We start from the raw sequence: 10700 nt of genomic DNA, 5'->3' as shown, positions 1-10700 counted from the left end.
ACAATTTTTATGGATAAAATTGTACGACAAATCTCACAACGAATAGATGCACTTGAATTCATCTTACATCAATGGCAACCTTTATTTTTTAATGACTTTGCTATAATCAAATTGGATCACATGGTGGACTTCAAATATTGAAAGGCATCCATACAAAAAATTAACAAAGACCTTTATTTTGTTAACAACATCAATAGAGCTCTTTGTTTATTTTATAGTCTGACCACCATAGACCATAAGCACAATGCTAACACTGTCCAATCAAAATAACACAAAATTTGGCTCCACTGCGGCTATGGTCAGACTTTAAAGTAAACAAAGATCACAAGCACTGCTTCTAAGAAGAAGTAAACGAAAGAAGAAGAAAAAAAATCGACAGCATTTCCCCTATATAGTTGACATTTCAAAAGTGACCTGATAAGCATCATATTTAAACATATCAAAAAGGATGCATATATCCCATCACAAACAACCAGAGCAACAAAAAATATCAAAATACATCACATACTATGTAAGGAATACATACACCAAAATTAAATATCTCCAAAAAGTATCAAAATACATCCCATCACAAACACTCACATCCACAATACTGTATCAACATACATTCCATCCTACTTCAGTCATCATCTCAATTTTCCCTGCACTCAAGATGTACTCCCTAATTGTTCTTTGCATTTTTTTATTGCTTCTCGTGCTTTCCTTTTCTCCTTTTTGGCTTTCAACTGTGCTTTAGTCTTCAACTGCATGTTCACTTGAACTATGATAGTGGAAACTTGTGACCTTGTCAATACCTATGAATTGTTGATGGTATATTAGCTTCTGCTTCTTTCTTTTCTCTGCACAAGCAATAAGTAAAGCATGATTAGTATATACTAGTAGAATTTTAGTAGTTGGGTGGATGTAATAGTGATACCTTTTCTCTTACTATCTTCCTAGAAGATGCATCATTGACATTCACTGGAGGTCTTGTACATGTCCTTACATTGTGCTCAGTGGACTTATATCTTCCACAACTGATAGTATTGGATCTTTTTTAAAACTCTTCGGATGGTCCTTCATCTGGTGCCTTCTTCACATTTTTGTGTGGTCTACCCACCAACCTTTTTATTGGTGGAGGATGAACAATCCCCATCAGACGCTCTTCTTGCAACTCATCTAAACCAGACAATGCATAAATAATATCCTTGTAAAATGACAAGTATTTTGCCACATTGTAATAATCATCACAATACTTTTCCAAGATTTATCTCTTATATTTTATTCATGCAATTGCATGCTTATATAGTAGTCTTATAGCATCTCATACTCTGCATGCATCTGCAAGTGTGCTTCTTTAAATCAACTATATATCTTCCTTCACTTTTTGTGACTTTAAATTCATCTAATCTAGCAGTAAGAACCATACATCCTATATCTTTGATAGTAATGGCATCCAATTTAGTTTTGATCTTTGGTGTGACTCTTCCTTGAAGCTACATCCCAATTGATATCTTTTTTGCATCTTGTTCATCAGTTGTTTTATAATCTCATCAATCAAAGTAAAAATTGGCTTTTCCCTAAACGGTGCAATCTATTGATTGAATGATTCTGTCATATTATTTGTGATATGATCACTTTTGCACCTGAAATCAAAAGCATGCCTAGATGTATTAGAGATAACATACCTTTTGTTTGTCAGACATAAAAGTGATGGGATTATCACCAATGGCTACGTGCAGAATGTCATACAAATTGCTTAAGAAGAAATGCCAACTATCTTTGTATTCACTTTCAACAACACCATATGCAACTGGGAACAATTATTTGTTACCATCAACAGTTACAACAACCAGTAAAAAACCTCTATATATGCCCTTTAAATGACAACCATCAACCCTAATAAATGGTCTGCACCCGTACAAGAAACCATTTATACATGCTTTGAAACAAACAAACAGTCTTTTAAAAACAGATGGATCTGATATTATCTTTCTCTCATGAAACTGAAGTTTGAACATACTCTTTGGATTTCTTTCTCTGATCAGTTCACCTAAGCATGTAGGTTGAAATATGACTTTGAATTACTGCCTTCATTGATCTCACATGCCTTTTGTTTTTCTATATAGTGTAAGGTAAGAGACTTTGATCTGAAAATTATCCATAAAATATGCAGCCATTGCACTAGTCTTCATATCCGGGTCTGCCTTTAACTGTGATGCAAGATGTTGAGCTACCCATGTGGATGTAATATTATTATTTTCATCTACTCTCCCACAACAATGCTCTTTACATGTTGATTTGATCATAAATGTAACCCCTCCATCACAAAGTGAAGTATAGATACTCCATGCACATCCTGATGAGGTACACACAACTCTTACCGTTGTCTTCTCCTTCTTTACTCTCAAAATTTGAAAACCTTCTTTAATAACATGGTCTCTGAGAATGGATCTAAAGTGATTAACATCACAAAAAATCATGCCAACTTCTAATGTTTTTTTTTTCTCATTTCCAACATAATTGACATTGTCAACATATAGTCTGTAATATTCATCTTAATCATAATCAGACCAAACACTCTCCACTTCATGGACCTTATCACTTGGTTTCTCCTTGCTTACATTATCCTGAAGGTTAGATAAACATTCATTTTCTGCCTCACGATCATCATCAGCATCAGTCCCTTGCAAGCTATTTTCATCTTCACTTGGGCATTTTCATTCCAAATCACTATCATCATCACAATTATTAATCACTTCAATCCCACCACTACCCTTGTCAGTACCATAACTACTTACTGCAATGTTCTCAATATCAGTCCCACCAATAATACCCTTATTAGTACCATAACTACTTACTACATTGTTCCTAATATCAGTCCCACCAATCCCTTTACTACTGGAAGCCCTGGTGGATGTTCCACCACTCCTCAGTTGATGTTTTGTCCTAGTACCACTAGAGATCTAGACTCACTATACAACATCACCATATCTAGTATGACTTTGTTGAATAATAGTACCAAAATCGAATTGACTTTGTTGGACACCCTCTCCACAACCACTCTAACTTTGTCGAACCACATTATCTGTAAAATTTGGATTTGTTCCCATTGGTTTACCTATAGTTTCATCCTCTTGTACAACCAATGCACTAGGGAAGACATTTATTGTGTATGTATCAATTGGATTTTCATCAACATACAGATCAGAACATAATTTTATCATTGTCCACTTCCATATCCTGGTTGTTTGGAGGATACACTTCACCTTAAATCTCACCATATGACCTACGGGGACATGCCTGATAACTGTATTATAATATGTCACATACCATATCTCTATAGTAGTATTTGTCTGGGTCTACCAGTGTAAGTCCCGAGGTGTTCATGTTGAAGTGGTAATAAATGCCTACCCTGATCTCCATAACTTAAGTATATATTGCAAGTGGTCCTTTCTGCTCAATTAGGAATAAGTAGACAAATTTCTCCAACCTAAGTCAAACCTATAGAAAAAAAAAAGTGTAATAATAATAGTATAATAACAATAGAGCAGTACAATTAGTTCATCTTTAAAAAAAGTGTCCACAGAGTATACTATATCTCTGATATGAAAAAATAGGCCCATCTTGTTGTTTTATGGTTGTCCTTGTTGGCAACTCGGCCACGTGGCGGTGATGACGTGGCCAGTTTGTGTGTGTGTGAATGTGAATGTGAATGCCATTGTTACTCCATGAAAGTAAAGACAAGGAGAAAAGAAAGAAGAAGAAGAAGAACCTAGAATTTGGTTCTTGTGAGTTGCTTCAAGAAACCCAAGTGCCAACCGGGGTTGAAGCATTGGCGGCACCGAGACAACGTGATTGTGGTCCGCATCAAGTGGAGATCGACATTATTGCATCTCCGACGGTTACTCCTTGTCAAGGTAACCTCACTTTTGCCAAATTTCCATTATTATAAATCATTGTAGGCAAGATGTTTGATAAAATGCCTAAGTGATAGTTGTAGTCTATTTGGGGGAAATTTGCATGTATGAGTGCTTCACTATAGGGCATTGTTATAAGCCCAACTTTATTTTATTCGTGTTCAGTGGGTGCTGGACACAGGGGCTATGTGTTCCTTGGTAGGTACAACTACCTAAACCTATTTTCCGTGGGTGCAGCCTCTGAGATCATTCTGAGAAAACTAGGGTGAAGATCTAGCCATTGTATGTCATTGGTGGAAACTGGGAATGTGTTCCCTTGGCTGTGGGTGCAGTCATAATTAGTATTGAGTAAATACTGAGCCCGACAGTGGGCATTACTCCGTGCATGTAGGCAACTGGCCGAAGCACGTATTTCTTGTGTTATGGATGTATATGCTCGTATTTGTATTGTGGATTGGAGTGCTTGGCTGTAGAATGGGTGTGTACATCTGGTAGACCTGACCACTTGGTGGTGCAGTGTGGATGTGCATACGACTGTGTATGTATGTGACAGTGATTACCGTGTGAGGTTTATGAGACAGCTCTGGGCAGCAATACAGGTTATGTGAGTAAGTTTCATGCAACAGTAAGAATGGTCAGTAGTATACATAGCAGCTCTGGGCAGCATCAATAGACTGTGCTATTGAAGTGTAAATAGTGATTGCCACATCAGGGGTACAGTTGGAAAGTGAAAAAATATTTGGCACACTGATTCACCCCCCCTCTCAGTGTCAATCGGGACCCAACAATTGGTATCAGAGCAAGGGCTCTAGAGACAGCTTAAACAGCTCAGAGTGATCCGGTTGGTTGAAGATGGCATCAGGTGTTTGGTTCAGTAAGTCTACTTCTGAAGCTTCTATTTTTAATGGATCAGATTTTATCTTTTGGAGGAAGTTGATGAAGTCACATATAGGTTCATTGGGGTATGATCTATGGAGTGCAGTGGTTAATGGGAGTGTAGACTCTACTATTGACTCTAAGGTTAGAGAGATCATTTTGGATGGATTAACAGACAGTGTGAGTGTCAAAGTCAGTTCATGCATATCAGCTAAGGCGATGTGGGAGAGATTACACAACCTATATGGAGGAGAGCCAGCTATATCAGAGTCCACATTAAATGTTGAAAGCAGATGTTCAGATGAGTGCTACACTAGTGGATTTGAGTGTGTTGAGGCACATATTACTACAACTCAAGATGAAATCAATATTGATTTGAGAACACATCTGAAGGAGTGCAACTTCATTATTGCTGCATTAGAAACACAGGTCATCAATAGAGATGAGAGATGTAGAATCCTTGAAGAGGCAGCCAATGTGTTGAGAGCACAATTGTTAGAGCTTGATGCTTCTTGTATCTCACAGATGATGAAGTCCAGAAATGACCCTCAGGTTATAAAATCTCTTGAAGATCAACTGAGAAAGCAAAGTGAGGTGTGTACCAGGCTTGAATCAGAGAACTTAGCCTTGAGAGAGAAAATAGATGTGCAATCTCGAGTGATTAAAAGAGGTAGTGAAATTTCAAATGATTTTAAGAAGTTAAACAAAGAATTAGGAGCAGAGATCATTTCACTACAAACACAGTTGACTGAGTTGTAGAGGAGACATTCAACCACTCCACTTGTGGTTACAGAGATGGATAGACATCTAGCTCAGTCTGCAGAATGCCAGAGACTACCCATCATCAGCTCTAGTTCTATAACAGAGCAGGGTGAGTCATCAGGGAAAGCTATAGAGACAGTTGAGATCAGACCACAGAGACAGACTACAGGAAAAACACAGAAGAGAGCTCAGAGGAGACAAAGGAAGAGAGAGGAGAGACACAATAGTGAGATGAGATCTCCTACACATCAGGCACAATGTGGAGGTAGTCCACAAGATACAAAGAGTAAAGGTAAAGGCGAACAAACAGTCCAAATAGGGAACATAATCAGAGTTGGTGGTTATGACAGAGCTTACCAGCAGAGACAAGTTGAGTATGGCAGGTTCAACAAGTTCAATTATCAGAGACCTATGCAGATGATTCCCAGGCAGAGTCAGATGGCTCCCACCAATAGAAATAATGCTTCACCTAGTTTGCATAGACAGTTACCAATGATGCAGTCATATTTTCATGGGTATTGTCACAGGTGCAGTGAGTATGGACATAGGAGAGCAGAGTGTATATCTAGACTAGACTCTAGCTATGAAGGGAGGATTCCTATAGCACCACTGGGTAGACAACTAGTAGAATGTCTTAGATGCCACCATCATGGACATTGGGCCAAGCATTGCAAGGCAGTGCTCTCCCCTCAGCTTGTACAAGAGGAGAGAGACTATCAGATCTCTAGAACTAGAAAGTTAAGAAGTGGTTGTAGAAGGCAAGTCAATGAAAGACATTCTAAGAAGCATCAGTCACAATCTAGTGGTGAGTCTCAGGTGGTTTTGTATAGTGTATGGAAAGTGAAGGATATACAAAAGGCTGAGACAACAGTAAACAGAATCTGGAAAACAAAGGGAGATGTCAGTTCTACAGTTGTGCAGGAAAGATTCAGAAAGGGAAGACCATCAGTTGAAAAGGTAAAAGAGAGGTCTACAATTGGGTTGATTGGACAGAGGCAGAGACTGAAGAAGACAGTAAGTGAGCAGAAAGAAAAACAGAGTAGTAGGAAAGCTTCTGGTGAGAAGCAAATGCATAGGACCAAGGCAAGTGGTTAGTTAGTTTGAAGAGAGAAGCACATAGAGGTGTGTGCAGTCACAGTCACCACCCTCCCACCACCTAGACAAGGTATAGGAGTGGGCACACCTCCTAGGCACTAGGTGTACTCTGGTGCACAAGAATGGGGGAGCTCACTAGATGGATATTAGTGCCCCCAGCAGGACTTAGATTATGACAGTAAAGTTCCTGCAATAGTGCTTGGATTAGAGACATCAGTTGAAACTTAGTGTAGTCCTCTTGAGTATTTGCATCTTAATGGAGCAATCACCAGATGAGCAGTTCAGTGTCAGTCAGAGGGCAGAATAGTTGAGGATGTCAGTGATGGTCAGAGGTATGCAGTTGTGAGTATGACAACCAATAATTCGCTTTTGTATGCATCAGTATGGGTCAGAGACTCAGTTGGTATCAATCTCAGTGGTAGTTGTCAGAGTGCAATTTTGTGTGATCATGGTGATTGTTTGACTTTGACAGAGTTAAATATTTCAGCACTAGTGACAGAGAGAATGATATGTTGACTAGATGAAGAGATTTATGACAGGAAGCTCAAGAAGCTGGTGAGTTGAGCAGTTACATACTGTAATTTGTACTTCATGATGTATATCCAGTCGAGGCAACACTTATCTGATGAGCAGTGTTGAAGCAGATATGAGGTCAGTTGAGTAATTGAGATTTCAACTCATAGGATAGGGAAGATGCGTATGGGCACTCCTATGTAGTTTGAACTCTCACATCTGTAGGATTGGAAAGATGCATATGGGCATTCCTATAGATGCTTGTATCCCACACTGGGAGAGATTACTTTAGAGAGAGATATTATAGTTCTTTGATATTGAAGTCAAAGAGGGAGAGTGCTCAAGTGGAAGGCATTGATTTTGAGAAAACTTTTGCTCCAGTGGCAAGACTTGAGGCTATCAGAATGTTCTTGGTTTTGTCAGTGTACAAGGGGTTCAAGGTCTATCATATGGATGTCAAATCAGCTTTTCTAAATGGAAACTTGGAAGAGGAGGTTTACATAGAGCAGCCTGATGGGTTTCAGCTGAGTGAGGACCCCACTCTTGTGTGCAGATTGAAGAAGGCATTGTATGGTTTGAAACAAGCTCCAAGGGCATGGTACTCCAGATTGGACTCTTACTTGTGCAAGTTGGGTTTCAAGAAAGCCTTAGTGGACAGTAATCTCTACATCAGAACTGAAGAAAGCAGTCAGCTTGTGGTGGTTGTGTATGTAGATGATATCATCTTTGGGGGTCACAAAGATGAGTTGTGCAAAGATTTTGCAATGAGGATGCAAGATGAGTTTGAAATGTCCATGTTGGGTGAACTATCATTCTTCTTGGGTTTGCAGATCAATCAAAAGAAAGAAGGTATCTTTATATCTCAGTCCAAATATGTGAGGGAGATGTTAAAGAGATTCACCATGGAGGATTGCAAGCCAGTTAGTACACCTATGATGACTGGGTGTAAGTTGAGCAAGGAAGATGACTCTCCATCAGTTGACCACACCTCGTATAGGTCAATGATTGGTAGCCTATTATATCTGACAGCTAGTAGGCCTGACATCTTACAAGCTGTGTGCATGGTAGCCAGATTTCAAGCAGGACCAAAAGAGACACATGTGGCAGCAGTGAAGAGAATTTTTAGATATCTGAAAGGGACTAGTGAGTTTGGGTTATGGTATCCGAAAGTCAAGAACTTTAGTTTGTCAGCTTTTTCAGATGCAGATTGGGCCGGATATGTAGATGACAGGAAGAGCACCAGTGGTGGTGCATTCTATTTGGGGAGCAGCTTGGTGGCATGGCATAGTAAGAAGCAAGAGTCAGTCTCTCTTTCAACTGTAGAGGCAGAATACATTGCAGCTACATCTTGTTGTACACAAGTGTTGTGGATGAAGCAGATGTTGAAGGAATTGAGTGTGGAGGTTGAGCAGGCAGTGCCACTATATTGTGACAATACTAGTGCTATCAATATCTCCAAGAACCCGGTGATGCATTCTAGAACGAAGCACATTGCTATCCGGTATCATTTCTTAAGAGACAAGGTGATGGAAGGTGAAGTAAGGATGGAGTTTGTTTCCACAGAAGAGCAGGTGGCCGATATCTTCACTAAACCGCTTCCTAAAGATCAGTTTGAGTTCCTCAGACAAAAGCTGGGAGTGGTGGTTCTTCCAAAGCACTAGTAGCATTGGGAGAGGGGGAGCAAGTTGCTTGATGTTGCTACCCCCATATTGGACTCAGGGGGAGTCCATTGGTTCCACCCTTTGTACTTGTTGTCAAAGGGGGAGAGAGTTACTCATCGGAGCTTTAGACTGTATTAGTGATGAGGTGATTGCCAACAACTCCAAAGGGGGAGATTGTTGTTTTATGGTTGTCCTTGTTGGCAACTCGGCCACGTGGCGGTGATGACGTGGCCAGTTTGTGTGTGTGTGAATGTGAATGTGAATGCCATTGTTACTCCATGAAAGTAAAGACAAGGAGAAAAGAAAGAAGAAGAAGAAGAACCTAGAATTTGGTTTTTGTGAGTTGCTTCAAGAAACCCAAGTGCCAACCGGGGTTGAAGCATTGGCGGCACCGAGACAACGTGATTGTGGTCCGCATCAAGTGGAGATCGACATTATTGCATCTCCGACGGTTACTCCTTGCCAAGGTAACCTCACTTTTGCCAAATTTCCATTATTATAAATCATTGTAGGCAAGATGTTTGATAAAATGCCTAAGTGATAGTTGTAGTCTATTTGGGGGAAATTTGCATGTATGAGTGCTTCACTATAGGGCATTGTTATAAGCCCAACTTTATTTTATTGGTGTTCAGTGGGTGCTGGACACAGGGGTTATGTGTTCCTTGGTAGGTACAACTACCTAAACCTATTTGCCGTGGGTGCGGCCTCTCAGATCATTCTGAGAAAACTAGGGTGAAGACCTAGCCATTGTATGTCATTGGTGGAAACTGGGAATGTGTTCCCTTGGCTGTGGGTGCAGTCATAATTAGTATTGAGTAAATGCTGAGCCCGATAGTGGGCATTACTCCGTGCATGTAGGCAACTGGCCGAAGCACGTATTTCTTGTGTTGTGGGTGTGTATGCTCGTATTTGTATTGTGGATTGGAGTGCTCGACTGCAGAATGGGTGTGTACATCTGGTAGACCTGACCACTTGGTGGTGCAGTGTGGATGTGCATACGACTGTGTATGTATGTGACAGTGATTACCGTGTGAGGTTTATGAGACAGCTCTGGGCAGCAATACAGGTTATGTGAGTAAGTTTCATGCAACAGTAAGAATGGTCAGTAGTATACATAGCAGCTCTGGGCAGCATCAATAGATTGTGCTATTGAAGTGTAAATAGTGATTGCCACATCAGGGGTACAGTTGGAAAGTGAAAAAATATTTGGCACACTGATTCACCCCCCTCTCAGTGTCAATCGGGACCCAACAATTGGTATCAGAGCCAGGTTCTAGAGACAGCTTAAACAGCTCAGAGTGATCCGGTTGGTTGAAGATGGCATCAGGTGTTTGGTTCAGTTAGTCTACTTCTGAAGCTTCTATTTTTAATGGATCAGATTTTATCTTTTGGAGGAAGTTGATGAAGTCACATATAGGTTCATTGGGGTATGATCTATGGAGTGCAGTGGTTAATGGGAGTGTAGACTCTACTATTGACTCTAAGGTTAGAGAGATCATTTTGGATGGATTACCAGACAGTGTGAGTGTCAAAGTCAGTTCATGCATATCAGCTAAGGCGATGTGGGAGAGATTACACAACCTATATGGAGGTGAGCCAGCTATATCAGAGTCCACATTAAATGTTGAAAGCAGATGTTCAAATGAGTGCTACACTAGTGGATTTGAGTGTGTTGAGGCACATATTACTACAACTCAAGATGAAATCAATATTGATTTGAGAACACATCTGAAGGAGTGCAACTTCATTATTGCTGCATTAGAAACACAGGTCATCAATAGAGATGAGAGATGTAGAATCCTTGAAGAGGCAGCCAATGTGTTGAGAGCACAATTGTTAGAGCTTGATGCTTCTTGTATCTCACAGATGATGAAGTCCAGAAATGACCCTCAGG

General features: G+C 40.1%; 1 long non-coding RNA gene across 1 annotated transcript; it reads right to left on the bottom strand.

The window, feature by feature from the left end:
- Positions 1-475: 475 nt before the first annotated feature.
- Positions 476-1742, bottom strand: LOC122067593. Its single transcript, XR_006136791.1, has 2 exons — positions 917-1742; positions 476-839 (listed from the first exon to the last, which is right to left on the bottom strand). It is a non-coding gene; the product is annotated as an uncharacterized LOC122067593 (long non-coding RNA).
- Positions 1743-10700: the final 8958 nt, after the last annotated feature.

Source organism: Macadamia integrifolia, unplaced genomic scaffold, assembly GCF_013358625.1.
Source record: "Macadamia integrifolia cultivar HAES 741 unplaced genomic scaffold, SCU_Mint_v3 scaffold2993, whole genome shotgun sequence".
NCBI lineage: Eukaryota > Viridiplantae > Streptophyta > Magnoliopsida > Proteales > Proteaceae > Macadamia > Macadamia integrifolia.
Note: the sequence above shows the minus strand (reverse complement) of the source record. Positions and strands in the feature narration are given on the sequence as shown.